Here is a 24,887-nt window from a genome sequence, read left to right as displayed (position 1 = left end):
TGCAGCTAAGCTGAAGAACTACTTTAATTTTTATATCCTCCTTGCTCTCATATTCTAGGACAACAATTACAGCCATTTCTCCTAGTACTTAGAGACTCTGTATCCGTCTCATCTCATTTCACTGTCTCTCTATTCAGAGTTGAGGTCTGTGGCAGAATCACTCTGTAATGATTTCTCTTTTAACAAAGAATATATTTGTGCTCCTATGTGCATGAATATAAATACAGGCATAAGTAAAAATGTTATTACCAGAGGTGGTAATAACATACCAAACAGATGTCAGTAAGGAAATATGTGGTATAAAGTTAGAAATCCAACTTTATCTTTAAGTCAGTTTAAAATAAAGATACAATTTAATAATAGCTTGGAAAATTTGAAATTTAGCATCTTGGAGTATAGGAAAAAAGAATAAGGTTAGTTACAACTCTTTGAAAAATAGAATCTAAGAATAGAGATTTATAGATACCTGGAAAAGGGAACAGGTTGGTCAGAAATTGTTGATAAGAGTCTAACTTAAAAGAATAAAAGAATGATATGAAAGAAACACTCCTCAATCTCTGGTAATCCTTAGAAATCAACTTACAGCAGCCTGAGTACTAGAGTCCAGTTTATCCCACCCTGGAGTAGAGGCCTGTTAAAGAGGATAAGGCAGTCACCTATATATGGAAATTTTTTATATAACTGACTTTCTTGTCCCAAGAAAAGAGATTTCTATTTGCTTTCAATGGGGAAGAGAGGCACAATAACTCTCACTTTATAATTAAAGACAAGTATTTCAAACTGATTTGAGAATTGGTTAGTCACTAAGCATATGTACAACAGACATCAAATGTTTCCTTCCTATTTAGGAATTCATAAGCAAATGATGTGGAAAGAAAACATTACCAGTGTCATAACTTTGCTAGAGTAAACTGTGCAAAGGGTGTTTTTTGCCCCTTTCTCTAAAACTTTGCAAGGTTCAAGCACCACTGCTAAAGAATACCTGAGTTGCCTTCTAACATAGAACTCTTTAATTCTATAACCAATGCCACTGCCATTCTCCTGAATTGTTTTAACATTTTGTATATTTTATACTAAGCATCTACTAATTTTAGTTTAAACAATAGCTATAGTTTAAATTAAAAAAAAATTTTTTTTGAAAAACCCTCCCAAATGAGGGGTTACCAACGAAGGCAAACATTGGTGCTTATGTACGTGAAAAGATGCTCCATCTCAGCTCTTACGGAAGCTCACATTGAAATGATGCATTGCTAAGTGTAGGGTAGCCATGATCAAAACTGGGAGGCAATAGTAAGTATTATTGAAGATGCAGAGAAACTGAAACTCTCATATACTGCTGGTGGGAATGTAAGTTGTTGTAACTATTTAAAAAAAATAGCTTAACAGTTCCTCAAAAGGTAAAAGTTGAGTTTCCAGTTGACCTAACAATTCTATTTCTTGGGATGTAAAGAAAGTGGAAGCCGGGCAGTGGTGGCACATGCCTTTAATCCCAGCACTTGGGAGGCAGAGGCAGGCGGATTTCTGAGTTCGAGGCCAACGTGGTCTACAGAGTGAGTTCCAGGATGGCCAGAACTATACAGAGAAACCCTGTCTCAAAAAACCAAAAAAAAAAAAAAAAAAAAAAAAAAGTAGAAAACGTAACTTTACAAACGCACATAAATGCTTATGTCATCATTATTTATAGTGGCTACAAAGTAGCCACAACATAAATATCTACTGGGGAACACATATAAAATCTGTGGCCGATTCATATAACTAGCACATTATTACCCTTAAGAAGAAATTAAGTAAAGGTGTAAGCTACTATATTGGTGGCACCTACCCCCCAAAAAGGCTAGAGAAGTCAAAAACAGAAATCCATGTGTTTTACAGCGGTGTATATGAAATGTCCAGAATCATAGAAGCAAAAGAATTCTAGAGTTAGACTCTGGTGATGGTTGTATAATGTTCTTTCTCCCTCTCCCTCCCTCTCCCTCCCCTTTTACTTCTATTTTTTGAGACATCTCAAGTGCTAGGATTATTATAGCCACGAGCTACTACTATACCCAGCTCAGCTTTTGGAATACACAAAAACCATTGATTTGTATGCTTTTTAAAGAGTAATTTATTAGCATATGAATTACACACTAATAAAGAAGTAAGAATTAAAATATGGGCCTGTAAGACAGGATAAAAGAAACAAAGTCTTATTAATATTTTTAATGTGGTTATAAATTGAATAACTAGTATTGGGGGTAAAGGCAAACAAGATATATTGAAGTACATTGTTATTTGCCTTTTATAGGGAAAATAATACAGTTTTTATTCCAGGATGTGGGAATATAAACTATTTTAAAAGAAAAGAAAGCAGGGACTGTAAGGATGCTTAACAGTTAAGAGCACTCACTGTGCACGTTCAGGTCATAGATCGGCTTGGCGGCCCCAGCTGCTTGAAACTGCAGTCCTATGGAAACCAGTGCTGTCTTCTGGTCTCAGAGGCTCCTGCGTGTACACAGTACATACATGGTTATGCAGGCTCAAAAGTTTTATTTGTTATCAGTTTTGTATGTCTTAGAATGATTCATTCTTATAGAATAAGTCATCAAATCTTCTCTGCATCTCTTCACATCTATTAATCTCCTCTTCTCAGCTTGCCTGCCATTAACTGCCTTCAGTTGTCAGTGTTACTTATTCCTTCCATGAACTGGTATGAAGGCCAGCTTCATGAAGAGAAAACCAGTGCAGTATCTAAGCACTGCTCTCGGCCCTGTGCATGGATTTGAATGCTTTGTGGTTGCAATATTGAAATTCCTATCCCCTTTTTTGTATGTACATACTGTGTTCTTGTATATGAACATATTGGGGGTGGCACATGTGCATATACGTGTATTTGTATGCAAAGGTCAGAGGATGTCTAATATCTTTCTCAGCAGCTCTCCATCTTAGTTTATTTTTTTCTGTCTTTTTCATGTGAGTACCATGTGTACAGACATGTATGTGCTGGTACATATACGTGTGTGACCATGCATGTAGAAGCCCAAGATTGATACTGAGAATCTTCCTAGACCACTCATCCACTTTATTCTTTGAAGAGAACTCTGGCTGCTAGAGACATAGACCTAGGAAGTCCCCTGTCTCCATCTTCTGAGGCTAAAATTATGGGAGGAGTATCATGTCCCCAGCATTTATGTGAGTTCTAGGGATCTGAACTCCAGTTCTCTTGTTTGCATGATAAGTACTTTATTGAGCCATCTCCCTAGCCTCACCTAATCTGTATTTTTTTATTACGTTTTTAGAGAAGGGGGGGCCAGAAAACAACTTTTGGAAATCAGTTCTCTCGTCATCAACCCAGGCATCAAGCTCTTACTTTATACAGTGGCATTCTTTTCCTGCATTTTGAACGGTTGCTGCATTTAGACTGAGACACACTAGCTGTACAGCCAGTCCTGTGTATTGTAATAGATTGTTAACTCACTCACCTCTAGCCTCCAGTTCCTCTGCATGCTCTCTAGTCTTCACATTGCTGCCAGAGTGCTTTCTTTACAAAATTTAAACCTGATGGTTACTTCTCGTATCTCAGACTTGGCAGCAAGCCCCTTCACGCACTGAGCCTTCTCACCGGCTCATACCTTATCTTCTGAGAAATTATCTGTCACTAAACTTAGAGCTTGCTGATTCAGCCAGGTATGTTGGCCACAAGACTCAGGGATCCTCCTGTCTATACCTCTCTAGTGCAGGGTTTAGGAATGCCTGCAGCCAAGCCTGGCTTTTTATATAGGTGCTAGGAATCAAATCCAGGACCTCAAGCTTTTGTGACAAGCACTTTACCAACTGAGCCATATCCTCAACCCTACAATCTTGAAATACAATCTTGAAATTCTTGATTATTACTTGACTTATTCAGTCTTCAATTGAAAAAGTCTTCAAGTAGTTCAAGTAGTCATGACCAAATCTTACACATTTTAGTTGGCTTACACAGATTACTTGTTATTAAATGTTCTTCAGTCATACATCTTAATATTTTAAGTAAACATTAAAACACATACTCAACTATATTTTATTCATTTTATAGAATCAACCAGTTTAGGCGCCAGAAGGCGTTATTTAGAAGCCCCAGAGTCCTTCTTCAGTTTGTAACAGCAACATCGGACTGTCCTTTTTTCTATGCTTCTGATAGTTCTCGTCAATCTGTGGGCGCTGTGCATTATCGTCCAAGCTATGCAAATTATAAGTGCATGCTGCAGTAGCATCATCATTATCTGGTAGTTTTGAGTTAATCAGCATGTGTACTTTTTGTTTTTTCAAGATTCTTCCGCCGGGCGGTGGTGGCGCACGCCTTTAATCCCAGCACTTGGGAGGCAGAGGCAGGCGGATTTCTGAATTCGAGGCCAGCCTGGTCTACAAAGTGAGTTCCAGGACAGCCAGGACTACACAGAGAAACCCTGTCTCGAAAAACCAAAAAAAAAAAAAAAAAAAAAAGAGAGAGAGATTCATTGGTCTGCTAAATGAAACAATTTTTTAAAAGGTGATAGAAAAAAATGTTCTTTCTGTGGAAGTGCTTTGAACATAACAAAGGAAAGAATGACCTTGAAGATGATTTTCCTATGTTTGCCCTTCATTCACAGTATAGTTGGCTATGTAGGAATATAGTGCCTTTCAGCTCTTTAAAAATCAAACAAGAAAAAGACAATAGTAACCAATAGAACCAAAGATCAAGACCTAATGATCTGTCCTACTTACCTGCATTTTATGTAATCAGTGAGATCACTGTTACTCAGAAGCACCTTTCTGTGAAGATCAGGTAGTTGTAGTTGGGGGGTGGGGGGTAACTGAACTCTTCTCAACATATGATCTAAGAAGCTTGTGTCGTCCTTCCTGTCAGGCTATCAATTCATGGATTACACATTATTGGCAGTTAACAATTTGTTTCTAGAATAAGCAAAAGAATGCTAACTCTGTTTTGGCCAACAACTTGGCTCAGTAGATGGAGGCACTTGTCACCAACCCTAGCAACCTCACTCTGATTCTTGGAACCCACATAGTGGAGGAGAGAACCAACTCATAAGCTGTTCTCTGATTTTCACATGTGTGCTGTGGTGTACACACCAACACTCACACACTCAAATAAATGAATGTAAAAATCTTTAGTAAAGAAAGAACTGTATGCTGGGTGTGGTGATGACACAAACCTTTAATCCCAGCACTCCGGAGTCAGGCAGGTGGATCTCAGTGAGTTTTAGTACACCTACAGGGCTATATATAGACACCCTGTGAAAAAGAGAGTGGGAGTTGTAGGAGAAAGGAGGGGGAAAGAAAGGAAGAAAGGAAAGACTGAAAAAAGAAAGAAAGGACTATGTTTTACTATATGATCTTAACCTGTTTGACCAAGAACAAGTTGATTGCCCTCATCTCAAATCTTTTATTTTTTGTTTTGTTTTGTTTGTTGAGACAGGGACACACATTGTAGCCCAGACTAGCCTAGAATTCACTATGTAGCCTCATCTTTTCATTGCCTAAACAAGTTTGTGTGTGTGTGTGTGTGTGTGTGTGTGTGTGTGTGTGTGTGTGTGTGTGACATGCATGTGGGTGGGGGTGTATATGTATATCTTCAAAGAAACTTAGTTCAAACAAAATCATAAAGAAAGAAGTGAAACCTGAAACACTATCCACCTTGCTGCTGAACCAAACAGTTACTCTTATACCTCACAAAAGATTAATCTCCAAGTGGACCAGAGACCTAAGTATAGGAGAGGCGATAGACATAGGCTGTGGAGCTGCTAAGAAAAAAACTTAGCACAGGACAAGTTTTTCAGTTAAAAGAACCAGTAAATTCAACTTTACAAAAACTGTTATTAGGAGCAGACAAAATACCTTCTGGGTAAAAGTGCTTGCCACAAAAGGTCAAGAAAGGCAACAGCTTACATGTTTCTTATAATAATATATTATATCAGAATGTTAAGATATGTGGAGGTTTGAAAATAAAAATGAGACGGAGGATCAGTTTGTTACTATTTTAGTGCCTTGACTCATAATAGATGTTTGTAACGTCAGAAACAATACAACTAATAAATATTCTCTAGAAGTAATATGCCTATTAACATCTTTTCTGCAATATGTTTTTCCATTTCTATTTCTTTCCATTTGTTCTGAAAAAAAAAAAAAAAAGGCAGGTAGCCCAACAGACATTAGTGAAGAGTGATCATGTTGTTGACATTTTACCCATAGCTTACCATTATCCAGAAGAGCAATTTTCAGTACATTTCATTTCACACAAGGCAGTAGGAATTTTATTTTTTTTTAAATAACTAATAGTCTCCACTCTCCCTCCATCTGTGATACTGTTATTCTTAGAGTCCTGGAAATGAGAGGCAGAAATTTTCAATTAAATTCATCTAGTCCATCTCCCTTGACATTGAAAAATGCCTTTCACATTGTATTAGCTAATGCTTTTGGGGACTTCCATGATAACCTCTGGGAGACTGTCCAGTGGGCTAAACGGCTAATAGACCTCACTTTAGGACAGTGTTCTCTCTCTTAGTTTGATCCATCATTTCTCACTATTTCAGGTCTTAAAGCTATCTTGCTTAATATTCATTCTCAGAACTTGAGATCAGCTTAAGTCACTGTCAGCCATAAGGAAAGCACATGAACATAAGAACTGACCTGATTACAAAATTAATAGTTCAAATACCAAATCTTAAAAAACAGGTTTGGCATTCTTTAATGAATATCCCACCTCACAGTGGCTCCAAGTAGACTAGAGATCCATATGTAGAAAGATAATAGATATAGCCCATGTAACTACTGAAAACACAATAACAACAACAACAGCGTAACAGGGCAAGTTTTTCATCATGGATAATAAAAATCCAGAAGCAGTTAAAAGGAAATCACTTAATACAAACACACACACACACACACACACACACACACACACACACACACTCAATGTTATTAGAAGCTGGCAAGTTACTTCAGCTTTCCACTAAAAAGCAGTGACCTGAGTTTGAGCCCAGAACCCATGCCAAATCTGAGGGAGAGAACCAGTTCCACAGACTTGTGCCTTTGACGACTAAGTACATACCATGGAGCACACACATATCCAAAATAAAAAAGATAAATAGAAACAAATATTTATAAAAAATACCTTTAATTGCATAGTATAAAATGCTACAACAAAAAGACAGGTAATAAACTGAAAAATATGTATGTATTTTAAAACTACTAAAAATCTAAACACAAATGATCAAAACACAAGATATTTAAAAGTTGGGGGATTTGAGGAAAGTCATGAACAAGTCATTTAAAAAAAAAAAAAAAGTGTGTGTCTGTGAGTCTTTGACAAAGTATATGCTTATGGGCCAGGAACCTATGAAGGGCAGAAGAGAACATTAGATCCACTAGAGCTGGAATTAAAGGCCGTTGAGAACTGTTGACATAGGTGCTGAGAACCAAACCCAGGTTCCCAGCTCTTGAGCAAGTCATTCTTTAAGGAAGAAAGGGAACATGAAAGAAAAACCTAAAAAGATTCTGAACGTACAAAACACTGTTCAAATTCACATTCAGAGAAATGGAAATCTGGATATATTACCCCCACCTTGCAAACTGATAGAAACAAATCAACAACTCTATCAGTGAAGAGTGGGAAACATTCAACATCGCACATTGTTGATGGAAAGACAAGCTGAACAACCCTTCTGAAAATGTGACAAGCAGTATATTCTCTAAATACATTTTGATCCAGAATCTGGCAGTCCATCCTTAAAGATAAGCCACCTACATGAAGATACATATGCACTAAGTTAGTCATTGCAGTGATGGTTATCATTTAAAAACACTTGAAATAGCATAAATACTTAGAAAAGAATAAACTACTATATATAGAGACACTAGAATAATGTACCCCATCCTCAAAATACATTACCATAAAGTTGGCTAAGTGTTCTTTTACTCACTTCAACAAGAAGCAGCTCCCTTAGAATTGATGATGGAGATTTCTAGAAGTTTACAAAATCAATTTTTTCTAAAGAGAAACAGAGTTATTTGACACCAAGATTTTGAAGCTGAGGACCTAGTTGCCTGAGCATTTGTATGAGCTCAGGCAACTAGGAGTTTATTGCCCTAGGTTTAGGATCCCAACACTCAGGAGCTAGAATCACAGCTCCTTAGTGATTATTTTGAGGACTTTAACCACTGAGATAGCTCAGTAATTCTTATTGCAACTGGAGTTGTAGTCTCTTTTGGTCCCCACCTTTTGCCCTTTGTGACTTCTATAGTCTTAGTATCTCCACCATCCTTTGTCTTAATACTTCCACCAGCCTTCTTAGCTTCTTGTACAGCCTCCCTCGGGTATGCAGGGAACTATTCAGCTACATCCTACTGTTACAGTTCCAGACTTCAGAAACCAGGGTTCTGAATTCCCAGCTGTTCTGTCAAGCACTTACCTCTAGTTAGTGGTAAAGTCCTATGTTGTGCTGAACTGGACTTTTACTTCTCAGTAACTCTGGAATCCTCAGCCTCCTCATGATTACTCCTGGGTCTAGAAACTCTGGGTTCTTTATTTTTTGTGCAACCAGCTGAACCTGCTTTACCAGTTACAAAGACTACAAAAAGGTAAAAGAACATCTAGAAGAAACCTTTATTGTGGCTGAATGTTGTAACAGGAAGGAGTTATTCATTCATAGGAGGGCAACCTCCCAGACTACCTCCTGCATGCATGAGTACACACACATATACACACATACTTACACAGTACATACTTACACAGCTAGAAAGGGATGCCTATGCTCAAATTGTAAATCCCCCAATCAGAATCTCATACAATGGCTACTCACTGGACTCACATAAATACAGCCTTATTTCTGTATCTCATAATCTCTTTTTTCTTTCTTCTTTTTCTTTTTAATTACTTTTATTTTTTTATGGTCCATCCATTGCCCCCCCTTCTTAGGACCCCCTCCCATACTTCCTTATCCCATTCCTCCTGCCCCCTGTCTCCAAGAGGATATTCCTCCCCCAACCCCTGCCAGGCCTCTCCACTCCCTAGGGACTCAAGTCTCTCAAGGGTTAGGTGCATCTTCTCTCACTGAGGCCAGACCAGGCAATCCTCTGCTATATATGTGTCCTGGACCACAGACTAGCTCCTGTATGCTGCCTGGTTGGTGGCTCAGTGTCTGAGAGATCTCAGGGATCTGGGTTAGTTGACAATATTAGTCTTCATATGGGGTTGCCCTCCTCCTCAGCTTGTTCCTGCCTTTACCTAATTCAACCACAGTAGTCCCCAACTTCAGTCCAATGGTTGGGTATAAGTATCTGCATCTGTCTCAGTCAGCTGCTTGTTGGGCTTTTTTAGAGGACAGGTATGCTAGTCTCCTGTCTGTAAGCACACCATACCATCAGTAATAGTGTCAGGCCTTGGATCCTCCCCTTGAGATAGATCACAAGCTAGGCTAGTCACTGGACCACCTTTCCCTCAGTCTTTTCTCCATTTTTATTCCTGCAGTTCTTTTAGATAAGAAGAATTCTGGGTCAGAACTTTTGACTGTGGCAGCCTCATCCCTCCACTTGATGCCCTGTCTTTCTACTGAAGGTGGGCTCTACGAGTTCCCTCTCCCCATTGTTGGGCATTTCATCTAAGGTTCCTCCCTTTGAGTCCTGAGAGTCTCTCACCTCCCAAGTCTCTGGTACTTTCTAGAGAGCTCCCCCCCCCCCCCAGGTTGCTTATTTCCAATCATCCTGCTGGTTCTCAGGGTTTCTCTCCTGCCTCTCCCCCCACCCCATACCTGATCATGTTCCCCTTTTTCCCTCCCACTCCCCTCTCTCACCAAGGTCCCTCCCTCCCTCTGCCTCCCTTGATTATTTTCTTCTCCCTCCCAAGTGGGATTGAAGCATCCCTACTTGGGCCCTTCTGCTTGTTTACCTTTCTGAGTTCTGTGGGTTGTATCCTAGGTATTCTGTACTTTTTTGGCCAATATCCACTTATTAGTGAGTATATACCATGCATGTCCTTTTGAGTCTGAGTTACCTCACTCAGGATGATATTTTTCTAGTTCCATTTATTTGCCTGCAAAACTCATGATGTTCTCGTTCTTAATAGCTGAATAGTATTCAATTGTATAAATGAACTACATTTTATTTATCCATTCTTCTGTTGTGGGACATTAGATTGTTTCCAGCTTCTGGCTATAACAAATAAGGCAACTATGAACATAGTGTAATATGTGTCCTTGTGGTGGTATGGTGGGGCATCTTTTGGGTATATGCCCAAGAGTGTTATAGCTGGGTCTTCAGGTAGATCTATTTCTTATTTTCTAAGAAACCTCCAGATTGATTTCTGCAGTGGTTGTACCAGTTTGCAATCCTGCCAGCAATGGAGGAGTGTTCCTCTTTCTCCAAATCCTTGCCAATATGTGCTGTCATCTGAGTTTTTGATCTTAGCCATTCTGGTTAGTGTAAGATGGAATCTCAGGGTCATTTTGATTTGCATTTTCTTTATCACTAAGGACTTTGAACATTTCTTTTAAGTGCTTCTCAGCCATTCAAGATTCCTCTGTTGTGAATTTTCTGTTTAGCTCTATATCCCATTTTTGATTGGGTTGTTTGGTTATTTTTGGAGGTTAGCTTCTTGAGTTCCTTATATATTCTGGGTATTAGCCTTCTATTGGATTTGGGGTTAATGAAGATTTTTCCCCCCAATCTGTAGGTTGCCGATTTGTCCTCTTGACTGTGTTCTTTGCCTTACAGAAGCTTTTCAGTTTCATGAGGTCCCATTTATCGATTCTTGATCTTAGTGCCTGAGCCATTGGAGCTCTCTTTAGGAAACTTCTCCCTATGACTATGAGTTCATGGCTCTTTTCCACTTTCTCTTAAAAGATTAAGTCTATCTGGTTTTATGTTGAAGTCCTTGATCTACTTAGACTAAAGCTTTGTGCAAGGTGACAAATATAGATCTATTTTCATTTTTCTACATACAGACTGCCAGTTATACCAGAACCACTTATTGAAGATACTTTCTTTTTTCCATTGTATATTTTTGGCTTCTTTGTCAAAGATCAAGTGTTCATAAGTGAGTGGGTTTGTGTGTGGGTCTTCAATTCTATTCAATTTTGATGGGAATTGCATTGAATCTGTAGATTGCTTTTGGTAGGATGGCCATTTTTACTATGTTAATCCTACCAAGTCCATGAGCATGGGAGATCTCTCCATTTTCTTAGGGCTTCTTTGATTTCCTTACTGAGAGACTTGAAGTTCTGGTCATACAGATATTTCGCTTGTTTGGTTAAAGTTACACCAAGATATTTTATATTAAAATATAATAAAAATTAATTTAAATTAAAATATAATAAAAATAATATAAAATATAAAATAACATTTTATATTATTTGTGATTATTGTGAAGGGTATTGCTTCCCTAATTTCTTCCTCAGCCCATTTATCATTTGTATAAAGGAAGGCTACTGATTAGTTTGAATTAATTTTATATCCAGCCACTTTGCTGAAGTTGTTTATCAGCTATAGAAATTCTCTGGTAGAATTTTTGAGGTTGCTTATGTATATTATCGTATCATCTGCAAATACCTTGACTTCTTTGCCAATTTGTATCCCCTTGATTTCCTTTTGTCTTATTGCTCTAGATAGAACTTCCAGTACTATATTGAATAAATACAGAGAGAGTGGACAGCCTTGTCTTGTTCCTGACTTTAGTGGGATTGCTTCAAGTATCTCTCCATTTAATTTGATATTGGCTGTTGATTTGCTGTATATTGCTTTCATTATGTTTAGGTATGGGCCTTGAATTCCTGATCTCTCTAGTACTTTTAACATGAAGGGGTGTTGTATTTTGTCAAATGTTTTTTCAGCATCTAATGAGATGATTGTGTGATTCCCCCCCCCCTTTGAGTTTGTTTACATCATGGATTATGTTATGGATTTTTGTATATTGAGCCAACCTTGCATCCCTGGCATGAAGCCTGCTTGAACGTGGTGAATGGTGGTTTTGATCTGTTCTTGGATTTAGTTTGCTAGAATTTTATTGAGTATTTTTGCATCTATATTCATAAGTGAAATTGGTCTGAAGTTCTTTCCTTATTGGGTCTTTATGTGGTTTAGATATCAGAGTAACTGTGGCTTTATAGAATACATTGAGGACTGTTGGTATGTTGGTATTAGCTCTTCTTTAAAGATCTGGTAGAATTGTGCTAAAGCCATCTGGCCCTGGCTGCTTTTGGGGGGGGAGGGGGTTTGATGATTTCTATTTCCTTAGGGGATATGGGACTGTTTAGATAGTTTACCTGCTTTTGATTGAACATGTTATCCCTATAGAAAATTACCCGTTTCATCTATATTTTCCAGTTTTGTTTAGTATAGGCATTTGTAGTAGGATCTGATTTTTTTTTTTTAATTTTATTGTTTCTGTTATTATTCTCTGTTTTCATTTCTGATTTTGTTAATTTGGTTATTATCTTTGTGCCCTTTAGTTTGCTAAGGGTTTATCTAGGTAAGTTTTTCAAAGAACCAGCTTTTGGGTTTTTTAATTCTCTGTATTGTTCTCTTTGTTTCTATTTGGTTGATTTCTGCCCTGAGTTTGAGTTTGACTTTTTCCTGCCTTCTACTCCTCTTGAATGTATTTGCTTCTTTCTGTTCTAGGGCTTTCAGGTAGGCTGTTGAGTTGCTAGTGTAGGATCTCTCTGATTCCTTTACCAGGGCATTTAGTGCTATGAATTTTTCTCTTATCATTGCTTTCATTGTGTCCCATAAGTTTGGGTATGCTGTGTCATCCTTTTCATTGAATTCCAGGAAGTCTTTAGTTTCTTTCTTTATTTCTTCTCTGACCAAGTTATCATTGAGTAGAGAGTTGTTCAGTTTCCACGGGTATGTGGGTTTTCTGTCGCTTTTGTTGTTATTGAAGTCTAGCCTTAGTCCATGGTGATCTGGTAAGATGCATGGTATTATTTCAATCTTCTTGTATCTGATGAGGCTTATTTTATGACACTTTTGGGGAAGGTAACATGAGGTACTGAGAAAAAAGTGTATTATTTTGTTTGAGGGTGAAATGTTCTGTATATATCTTAAATCCATTTGGTTCATAACATCTATTAGTTTCACTGTGTTTCTGTTTAATTTCTGTTTCAATGACTTGTCTTTTGGTAAGAGTGGGGTATTGAAGTCTCCCACTATTATTGTGTTTGGTTCCATGTGTGGTTTGAGCTATAGTAAAGTTTCTTTTATGAATGTGGGTACCCTTGCACTTGGGGCACAGATGTTCACAATTGAGACTTTCTCTTGGTGGATTTTTCCTTTGAATATGAAGTGTCCTTCCTCATCTCACTTGATAACTTTTGCTTAAAAGTCTATTTTATTAGATATTAAAATAACAACCCCCGCTTGTTTCTTGGAACCATTTGCTTGGAAGAATTTTTTTCCAGCCTTTTACTCCGAGGTAGTGACTGTCTTTGTCATTGAGGCGTGTTTCTTGCATGCAGCAAAATGCTGGATCCTGCTTACATATTCACTTTGTTAGCTTATGTCTTTGTATTGGGAAATTGAGTTTGTTGATATTGAAAGATTAAAGATAGATGATTCTTAGTTTCTGTTATAGAAAACTTCTGTTATAGGTGGCATTATGTATATGTGATTCTCTCTCTCTCTCTCTCTCTCTCTCTCTCTCTCTCTCTCTCTCTCTCTCTCTGATTGTATTGTGAGATGATTAATTTCTTGTTTTTTCCTTTGATGTAGATATCCTCCTTGTGTTTGAGTTTTCCTTCTAGAATCCTCTGTAGGATTGTGCTGGTAGATAGATATTGTTTAAATTTAGTTTTGTCATGATATATTTTGGTTTCTCCATCTATGATGATTGAAAGTTTTGTAGGGTATAGTAGCCTAGGCTGCCATTTGTGTTCTCTTAGAGCCTGCATGACCTCTGACCAGGCTCTTCTGGCTTTTAGTGTCTCTGTTGGAAAGTCTGGAGTAATACGTTACTTGGCCTTTCTCCCTTACAGCTTTTAATATTCTTTCTTTGCTCTCTTCATTTAGTATTTTGATTATTATGTGACAAGAGGATTTTCTTTTCTGGTCCAATTTATTTGGTGTTCTGTGAACTTCATGCACATTTATGGCATCTCTTTTTTAGGTTGGGGATGTTTTCTTCTATGATTTTGTTGAAGAAGTTTTCTGGTCCTTTGAGCTGGGAATCTTTGCTTTCTTCTATTCCTATTATTCTTAGGTTTGGATTTCTGTGCCCTGGATTTTCTGGATGTTTTGGATTAGGAGTTTTTTGTGCTTTGTATTATTATTATTTTTTTTGACTGTTGTGTCAATATCTTCTAAGGTATTTTCTATACCTGGTATTTGCTCTTCTGTCTCTTGTATTCTGTTGATGATGCTTAACGTCTGTAATTCCTGACCTCGTTCCTAGGTTTTTCATTTCCAGGATTGCCTCAATTTGTGATTTCTTTATTGTTTTTACTTCCATTTTTAGGTCTTGGACCACTTTGTTCAATTCCTTCACCTGCTTGATTCTATTTTCCTTTATTTCTTTAAAGGATTTATTTGTTTCCTCTTTAAGGGCTTCTACCTGTTTTCCTGTATTTCTTTCAGTGAGTTATTTATATTCTTCTTAAAGGACTCTTATCTTCATGAGATAGGATTTTAGGTCAGCATCATGGTTTTCAGGTGTGTTGGGGTTAGCCAGGACTTGCAGTGCTGGGAGAACTTGGTTCTGATTGTGCCAAAGTATATTGGCTTCTGTTACTTATGGTCTTGCACTTGGCTCTTGCCATCTGGTTATCTCTGGTGTTAACTGGCCTGGGTGTGTCTGTCTAGAGCATGCCAACTGTGTACCTGGGTTGCTGCAGGTCTTCTGGGATACCTGTGGCCCTGGCTGCAGCAGATCTCCTGAGAGACCTTCAGACTGTGGGGTCTTCAGAGGGGTCCTCTGTCTGCCAGGCTCCTCAGGGGTTCTTTAGGCTACTGATGCTATTTGGGTGGGTCTCTTGCCTGTTGCCCTGTGAGCAGCAGTTCTCCTGGGAGGCCTTCAGACTCTGGGATCTTCAGAGAGGCAGACATACTGATGATCTGCCCCTGTGGAAGGTGGAGGCATGGAGGGAAGTGACAGTTGGAGCAGAGAGGAGGGGTCCCATGTCTGCTGGGCTTCTCAAAGGTCCCAGCAGCTGAGCTTGTTTGAGTGGGTCCCTTACCTGTTGCCCTGGATGCAGCAGACATACTGGGAGACCTTCAGATGAAGACCTTCAGGGTCTTCAAAGGGGCGGACAAGCTGATCACCTGCCCTGGTGGGAGGTTCAGGTGGTAAGGGAGGTCTCAAAATCTTTTTAATGAATGAATAAGAGAAGTTCCTTTCTATCCTGAGGACTTATTACAAGGTTCAGAGCAGCCAGGGTCGTGGCTCTCTATTGTAGGTTATCTGGAGGGTCACAGAGGTTTGTTATGTCTGAAGCAAAGTTTTCTAACACTATTGCGGGCTAGAACCATTATGATCAGAACTAGACCACCTGAAGTAGAAATTGTGGTCTCAGCCAACAGCTGAGAGTACAGTTCCCATAGCCACAGTATAGCCACATTTCGTGGAAAAGTTCAAAGGTTGCTATAATGACAATATACCTAGCTGCCAAAAAGGAACTTTTAGATTGACAGCTCCCTGATCAAGGAAGCTTAGGTAAAAGGGAAAGGAGTCTATTAGCTGCCATTTATGAGCAGCGTTGCATATTCACAGGAAATATTAAAGTAATCGTGAAAGATGTTTACCATAAATAACTATCCTGACAGTATTTAACAGTGCTTTACTCTCAGCCAAATACACTCAGGAAATTCAGGTCATATGATCTCAGTAATACATACTACAGTGGGGCTGTAGAGCTGACTCAGTGCTTGCTACCTAAGCATGAGAAATTGTTTGCATACCAGCACCCACATAAAAGCTGGGAATCGTCCAGAGCATGCCTGTAATTCCAATGCTGAGGAGGAGAAGGGGAACAGATTGTTAGCCTAGCCAAAGAAACTATAAGCTCTAGGTTAAGGAAGAGACCACCTTCAAAGAAATAAGGTGCAGAGTGATGGAGGAAAACACCCAACACATTTCTCTGGCCACTGCACCAGTAAAGGTATATATACCCCCACCACACATGCACACACATACAATATACACACACATACTGACATACACACATACAGGCATAAAACACTAAGAACCTTTCACAGGGTTATTAACATTGCTGGTTTAAGAAGATGGAAAAAAGGCCTATAAAATAAAGAATGTGGATGTCCTTTACAAGGTAAAAAAAAGTAGGGAAGTGATTCTCCCTTATGGCTTTCAGACACCTTGATTTCAGCCAGGACAGCTCTGACAAAACTGTAAGACGAGTTTGTTTTATTGAAGCCAACACCATTTCTGAGGCAATGTTAGGTAGAAAATTAATGTAGTTGAAATACAAATTTTGAAAAGTCAAATTCCAATTTATAACTTAGGATAATATGTCTTCAGTGTTAAAGTTTATTAGTTTTATAACTATACATTTGTATCAATATATTATAGACAACAATAGTAACTAAACTGGTGAAATTTCAATTTATAGCTAGGTTTACATGGGACCTATATTAGTTTCTTAATTTTCATAATTATATTGTGCTTATCTAAGTTTGAGGGAAGCTGGCTAAAGGAAATTTCTCTGTAGTTTTTCCAGTTTTTCTGATATTTAATATATCTGAGAGAGGAAAAACACTTCATTATTAAAGCAGAACTCGGTGTGGTATATGAAAACTCCTTTGCAAGTGTTCATGGAGGCTTCATTCTTACTAGCCACAAATGACAACAGCTTTAACACACTGGCCAATTGGCAGATGGATAAATAGATTTGGGCACCTTAATACAGTGAAATAAAAAGACATGAATCTATTGTACATAATAATGTGGTAGATCTCAGAAATGTTATGTTACATGCAGGACTGCTTACTGCATGATCCTGTTTATATGACATTGTAGAAAAAAGATAAAGCTGTTGGCACCAGTCAGACGGGTGGTTTCAGGAGCTTAGGTTGAGAGAAAGAGGCCTGATGCAGAGGAGCAGGAAAGAAAATGTTGCTGATAAACATTGTTTTTTGTTTAGGTACATTGGTCATCAAGCTAGCCACATTAAAACTGAAGCATTTATATTAATTATACTGTAAGAAACTTATTTTAAAAGAAAAGACATTTTAACATAGAATGTATAAAAGATATATTTTAAAATACAGTGCATAAAGCTTGAGATAATTTGATAGGAAAATAATCAAAAGAATAGCAATGTGTTCTATCAAATAAAAATGAATCTCTACAGTTTAGGATATCATTAGTGATAAAAGTATATTACATATCTTCACATTCTGCCTCTGAAATTATAACATCAAAATATTACATATAGCAGCTATAGCATCATATTTTTAATTAAAATACAATTTTTAATTATAAATTTATTTTGTGTGCATATGCATTCAGAAGACAACCTGCAGGAGTCTATTCTCCACCACCATATGGGTCTCATAGTCACAATCTCAGATTTGGTAACAGGCTCCTTTATTCGCTGAGCCTTTCCAACAGCCAGTTTTTATATCTTAGTATATAAATAATATTAGCCTGTTAATATTGGTTCAGTCTGATAAATAGATATGTGCTTATTGATTCCTGGGCTTTATATTTTAAAAATTAATAATAAAATATTTACTTTGTTCATGAAATAATAATCACACTGAATCTTATGTAAAATGTAGATCTCTTATCTGAGAGTATAGCTCAGTGGTAGAACTCTAGCCTAAAATATACAAGGCCCTGGGTTTGATCCCAAACACAGCAAAACTCAAACAAAATAAACAAAAATTATGGCTAATTCTCTCCAAGGCTCTGAGATTCTGATTAGTCAGAATTATTATTATTATTATTATTATTATTATTATTATTATTATTATTCTGATTAGTCAGCCCTAGGCTTAGGAAAACAATTTTTCTTTGATATTTGTTTGATATTTAATAGACTTTCTCTCTCTCTTTGATGCCTATATTGGAGGAGGGTGTGATACCAAGATTAAAACTATTTGTTAGTTAATGATTACCTTGTCTGGCTTTAGGAGACAATGAATGAGCTAGTATTCACACAGTGACTGCCTCGCTTTGGGCTCAATCACCTAGTAACTAGTTATGATACAATGACTCTAAAGCCAGTTTTTGTGATAGTTTTTATTACTTGTTTTGCTTTGCTTTGCTTTGCTTTGCTTTGCTTTGCTTTGCTTTGCTTTGCTTTGCTTTGCTTTGCTTTGCTTTGTTTTGTTTTGTTTTGTTTTGTTTTGTTTTTTGAGACAGGGCTTCCTCTGTGTAGCCCTGGCTGTCTAGGAACTCTCTCTGTAAACCAGGATGGCCTTAAACTCAGACATCTGCTCTGCCTCTACCTCCCAAGTACTTGGATTAAAGGCATGAGCCACCACCAATCAGCTTAATTCAAACAATTTGTTAACTATAAAACACTTTGCAAGTGTTTTTAACAGTACCTTTAGTTTCCTTTGTGGTCTGGGCTCTAGTTATAAAGATAACAAACCATGATGACTGGAAACTAGTTTTAGGAGTTTCAGTTGTTCTTTCCCTTTTCCTTACTAGTTTTTAATAGTTATCTTTCAGTCGACATTTATTACATATCTAACAGGTTCCTAAGATGACTAAGAGAGAATGAAAGAGAATAATGTAGGTACAATTTAGTCTTTCTAATTAGACAAATTACAATTAATAATAAAATATATAAAATAAACAAAATAACTTGCTAATTCCTCAGCAACTTGAAAAACAAGAATGAAAACAATTCTCACCTGAGTGGAAAAGGTAACATTTTCTTAGTCATCCACATTTTAAGGAAATGCTATTAAATTTTCCTAATTGCTTGGAATTGCTGTGCAGTCTCTAATGTGAGATGTTTCTCAAGCAGAGGTTTATTGCGGATCCCATGTTTTCCTGTGAAAGGTGATAACATGTTTCTGTCTCTTCTTTCTGTCTTAAGGGAGCAGCAGTAGGGCCAGGACACGCACATGTCAGTGTCTCCAGCTCCCTCCACTGAGGCTTTGGAGAGCCGTTGCATAGCAGCAGTTTTATTTCCACCACCAATCATGGCCAGATAGCCAAGCTCAGCCTTCCGGGGTTACTCTCATTTGTAGGTGGTAGACAACTTTTGTTATTAGCTTTCTTTTATCTACCAAGCTCCAGAGAAAGCCAGCATATGGGTTTTTATTATGCCAGCAGTTGCTGGTTTTCAGCTTTTATTTAAAGGAAAATAGTGATCACCAACTAATTAAAGTAAGTCATTTTAGAGCTATCCGTTACCATGGGCTTCTTCAAATGATGGGCTTTTGTACTACATTTCAAAATTACGTACTATAATTCTTAAAGCAAAGCCTTGCTATAATTTTACCTGATTTGCCTATAGGCAGTTTTGTGTTGTTTACTTTGTTTTTGAGTGTTTAATTAGAATATTTTTTAGTTAAGGTTGGTGTCAGGAGGAGACTTGATGTGTATAGCCTTTCTTTGTTTCCATTTTCACTGTTGAATTTTTGTTGTCAACATACAGAAACAACTTTTATACTCTTTATATCACTAGGACACAGATACTGTAACTGTGAGAGGGACGAATTTTCATGTTGGTATTCATCTGTTTTTAAATTTTATATAAAAGTTATTATTTTTTTTTTTAATACTCAGCAATTCTAGGATTAGGTACATGTAATAGTAATTTTAGCAGTGTTCTTTTCAGTTGTTTGCACAGATAGGAACTGCATGACAAATTCACTAAGTCAAATTAACACTTGGAATTGTTGCTGCTTATTTTCTCCTTTCTTCAATAATGTATGCTTTGTCGTACACAATTTTAATATATATGATAGTACAGTACCTATGGGAAAATAAGTTACAGTGCTTAGAAAACCAAAGAAGAATTAGAATATGGAGAATTAGCATCACATAGTAGTTAAACAACAGAAGTTCAAAAGGCTGCTTGATCTCAAACTCTGCAGGTTAGCAACTGTGTGACCTTAAGAGGGTCCCCTGTCTTCTCTATAGGAGAGAGTCTGCTGTTAATAAAAGAAGTTCACTATCAATTGCACATTTTTGCTCCAGACATAGTAAGTCGCTATACCTGTCTGTTTTTCATGAGGAAGGATATTTTTGTCAGAAGAATTCACCCATCATTATTGATTGGGCATGGCTTCCTTTCCTAGAGCACAAGGCGAGATTTTTATAGGGCTCTACAGGATCCACACACCATTACCCATCCCCCACCTCTTCAGGGAGCAACAGCACTTTACTCCTCTGTGGCTTCTTCTGCTTTCTTCCCATCAGTCCCTCCACCCACCACACTGACTTCCTGCCTCTTCCTTGAACATAGTAGGTTTCTACCTTGAATCCTTTCTCTAACTTACCTCTGCTGGCTGAAGTGCTTTTCCCTCTAAGTCAGACTATTTTACCTTCTTAAGTCTTAGTCAAATGTGGTCCTTCCCTATTGGGCCCTACCCTGGACACTTAATATCACCAAAGCCCTATGCATGACTAATTTACTATAGCACTTACCTTTTACTTATTATGTTCTTATTTATTCTTTATCTCTTTCTACTGGTACATAAGTTTAAAGAAAATGATTTTTTTAAAAAAATTTTACTTTATTCACTAGTATGTCATATAATTCAAGTATATGACAAGTAATAAATGTCTAATAAAATACTAATAAATGAAACATTTTAAATATTTGTAGCATGCTGGGTTTAAATCTTAGCTTAGCATCTACTAGTTGTTTAAACTGAAGCAAGTTATTGACTATTCCATGGGTTGCTGCATAGATCAAATGGTTTAATAGATGAAACATTGGAAAAACATCTACCCTGGCTCAGTATGCTATGCACAAAACTTTCAGTAAATTCATTAGGTTGACAGATATTTAGTGAGCATCTACAACATACAGAGTATTTTTGTGAACACCAATGGACACTTCTTTAAACAAAATAGGAACAAACCTCAGATTTCAAAACCCTATTTCTAGATGCCTTTCTTTATTCTGGTTTGATAGTTTCAGAGAGGAAAGCATGCTTCTATCCATGTTGCTATTCAACAGGCTTTCACCTTGGATTCATATTCAGTTAGTATTAGTATTATATGTACTGTGGGCACCAAAGAGAAATAAGGGATGCTGAATCAAGATGGTATTATAAGCCTCAAATATACTTTTGCTCTAAGCTATAATTTTATGGAATAATGTGAGATAGCCATGGTAAGAAAGGGAAAGGTCCCATCATTTCTACTTCCTGTGTACCACAGAGTATCAAGTATAGGAGATGATCTACCATACTCTCAGGTTAAAACATTATTTAAAAAGCAGCTGTAGTATGAAAGAAGGTAAAAAGAGAGGTTGATCTGACCTAAGGCAAGACCATGTCTATTCATGGTAAGGGGCAACTTTGTCACCCACATGTGTGGATGGCCCAAATGCCTATAAAGGAGGATGGAATGTGGTCTCTTAGGAGCCACAAAATGGGCGGAAATGACTTATGTAGTCTGCAGGGAGACAGGGAACTGTAGTCTTTGAGCAGGAATCTATCATTCCTAACCCCAAGAGTATATAAAAATACAGGGCTAAGGGGCAATTATAGCTGTTTTCTGCTGAGAAGGATCTTTGTTATAGGTGTGGTTCTGGGTTTATTGAAGAGGGTGTCCTCTGGTCTTGTAGCATGGGGAGTCTTAACTTGATCAACTGCAGTGGATCAGGTGATTGCTATTCTGTAGGATTGCCTTTTAGAGGACTAGAAGCAGATGGTTTGATTATAGAACTGAGAGATTTTCTGGAAAAGACTGGGAGAAGGAAAGGAGAGGGAAGGAAGCAAGAGAGACAGAGCAGCCCAGTGAGAGAAAGTGAGCATAGAGTTGATTCAGAGTGAGTGATTGGTCTCATTGCCAGACTATTGCACCAGAATGAGCTAGCAAAATTAGCAGGGAGCTACAGACAATCCAAGGAATGGAATGGTAAAAATAAAGAACTAATGTAAAGAATTGTATCTGGCCTTGGGCGAAAAGGGAAGATGGTCCCTGTAGCCAGAGTTCCTCCGTAGCATCTCAAAGGTCTTTTGAAGATGTTTCAGGGACAAATTGAGTTGTTGGGGGCCTATTGGGAGGGCTTACATGGATCATTTTTGGGGGTGTTGGGTGAAATTCGATAAGTAAAAACATTTAAAAGACAGGGTTATGGACCCAGGGAAGCTCCCAGAGACTAAGCAGACAACCAAAGAGCATACATAGGCTGGTCTGTGGCCTCCAGCACATAATGTAGCAGAGGACTGCCTTGTCTGGCCTCAGTTGGAGAGCATATATAAGTACAGGTGTTTTCTGTAACTGCTTCTTGGCTGACAGAAGGGCAGCAGAGGGAGCTGCCTACTAACTGAGGGAGCAGTAGTTAGAGTCCCTCAGAAGAGGATCGGTCTAATGGGCCAGGATAGAGCTTAATGGTTGGTCCAGATCTACAGTGTAAGCCAGGAGGTAATAAGTGTACAACTTTGTGGGAAACATTAAGACAAAGTTGCATGAGGAAAAGTGTTATATCAAGGATTACTATCTAGCTTTCGTTACTATTTTCTGTTCATTGTCCTTGTTCTATGTTCTTATTTTTGTCTCTTTTTTTTTTCTGCCTTTTGTGCTTTTGAGTAGGTATATGATTTTTTTCCTCTGTTTTTTTTTTTTCTCCTCCTATAGTATGCCAGCTAGACTCCCTTTACTTTTATAATGGTCATTTTCTTCCCCACTTAACTTCTTTTGGTATTTCTCGCTCAGCAGGTCTATTAACAACCAACGCAATTTTTGTCTAAGAAACTCATGCTAACTTCTTTCTTCACTCTAGAATAATAATGTTTCAGGTTGTAGAATTCTAAGGTAGTCATTTTTTTTCTCTTACCTATTTAGTTTGTGCCATGTGTCTTGTTTCCATGGTTTCTGAAAAGATGTATTTCTTTTCCTTTTTTAGATTTATTTTTTTTTTTGCTATGCTGGGCTCCATAATACCAATTTGATGGAAGTCAGCAATGCACTTGGAGCATGCAGCCAATCTTCTCCTCATTCCTCTGCACTCAGGAAATTTTCTTCTTCAACCCCTGGAGGTTTTTTCAATTTTTTTTTAACTTTAATTTTCTTTGGTTTAAAGTAATTTGGGGCTTGGGAAATGGCTCAGGGGCTAAAAGCTTTCATTGTCTTTACAGGTTTGGTTCCCAGGACCAACACAGTGGCTCACAACCATCTATATCTCCAGTTCAGTAGGATCCAACACCCTTTCTAAACTATGGTGGCATTCATGTGGTACACATACATACATGCACACAAAACACTCATACAAATGAAAACAAAGCTTAAAAAATACATGTTAAGTGTAATCTTGATGTCTTTAGTTTGTTTGGGGTATTTCTGCTGCTTGCCCTGTGGATCTTGCTTTAGTGTCTGATATTAATTTGAGAAAAATCCAGTTATTTCATAGGTTTCTTCTGTTTGGGGATATTTTGGTTTGGTTTGGTTTGGTTTTTTTTCTTTTTCTTTTTCTTTTTCTTTTTCTTTTTCTTTTCTTTTTCTTTTTCTGTTGGTATTCCACTGTGCATACTTCTCGTGAACTTCACAGTCCTTACCTATTCTGCTTTGGTTTTGTGAGTCTTTGTTCTACTTGATCTTAGCTTTAGAGGTTTCTCTGTGCTCAGAGATCTTTCCTTGGCCATTTCAACACTTCTAATAAGGAGATAGATAGATAGATAGATAGATAGATAGATAGATAGATAGATAGACAGACAGACAGATTTCAACTAAGAAAGAAAAGAAAGAAAGAAAGAAAGAAAGAAAGAAAGAAAGAAAGAATAATTCCATATCAAATTACAAACTCCTTTATGGCAGAATTTGCATTTGTTTTCTCTTTATTTTTCTTACAACTTTTATATAAGAAATAAAGTAAATTTTATTAAATAAATATTGAAGTAAAGTAATGTGAAATAAATGCCAATAAAAGGTAAAATTCAAGGGCTAGAAAAATCAACATCTATTAGGACATATTTTAGTCAACTGCATAGGTATATTTTTATAGAAGTGTATTAGTATTTACTGAAGTCCTGGGCCTGAATCTCATCCAGCCCTAACAGTCCATCTAGAAGTCTGTCATTAAGTCTTGCTTGCTGAATACATTTCTGAGTACTTGAGAAATGCTTTTCAATTTGTAGGTCACAACCCCAAAGGGTATCAGATATTCTGCATATCTGATATTTACATTACAATTCATAACAGCAAAAAAATCAGTTAAGAAGTAGCAGTGAAATAATTTTATAGTTGGGGGGTCACCATAACATGAGGAACTGTATTACAGGGTCACAGCATTAGGCAGGTTGAGAACCACTGATGAGGGAACCATGCTTATGAGAAGTAGTTAATAAAGCACACATCTTGAGAATTAATGGCAACTGTATCACAATACTAGCACTGTACAGCAGATCAGACCAATGACTGTTTAAAGAATTTTCAATGATACTTTTTTCTCTTTGCGCGTTTGTAACTACTTATAGTAATAAGCTGTAATTTAAAATGTAGATAATTACATCTCTATGGTATTTTTCTGGGTTTGCCACATTCTTTCATCTTCTTTTTAAATTTTATGTTCTTAATTATTCCTCACAGTGAGATTGATCCCTGGACCTCACACTTTCTAAACTTCTGAGCTACACTTTGAGTCTTACCCACAGTTACTTTTCCCGGTAGCAAAAATAACCAAATATAACATGCATTTCTTTTCGGTCATTAGATAACTTTTTTCATCTTTCTCTCTTGAGTGGCTAAAGCCCTAATGTTATCTATTTAGATAGATAGATAGATAGATAGATAGATA

At 37.4% G+C, this 24,887-nt stretch overlaps 1 protein-coding gene and 1 long non-coding RNA gene across 7 annotated transcripts in view; one reads left to right on the top strand and one right to left on the bottom strand.

The window, feature by feature from the left end:
- The window catches only part of LOC143443704 (uncharacterized), a 102,687-nt gene extending 83,644 nt beyond the window's left edge, over positions 1–19,043 (bottom strand). Inside the window, exons 1-3 of the long non-coding RNA XR_013112892.1 lie at positions 18,820–19,043; positions 6,210–6,334; positions 2,387–2,481 (exon numbers count right to left, since the gene is read on the bottom strand). This is a non-coding gene — a long non-coding RNA (uncharacterized LOC143443704). The remainder of the gene's footprint in view (positions 1–2,386; positions 2,482–6,209; positions 6,335–18,819) is intronic.
- Rasal2 (RAS protein activator like 2) overlaps positions 1–24,887 on the top strand; it is a 247,682-nt gene that overhangs the window by 163,708 nt on the left and 59,087 nt on the right. The window lies entirely within an intron of this gene.

The sequence above is a fragment of the Arvicanthis niloticus genome, chromosome 10 (genome assembly GCF_011762505.2).
Source record: "Arvicanthis niloticus isolate mArvNil1 chromosome 10, mArvNil1.pat.X, whole genome shotgun sequence".
In the NCBI taxonomy this organism is placed as follows: Eukaryota; Metazoa; Chordata; class Mammalia; order Rodentia; family Muridae; genus Arvicanthis; species Arvicanthis niloticus.
Note: the sequence above shows the minus strand (reverse complement) of the source record. Positions and strands in the feature narration are given on the sequence as shown.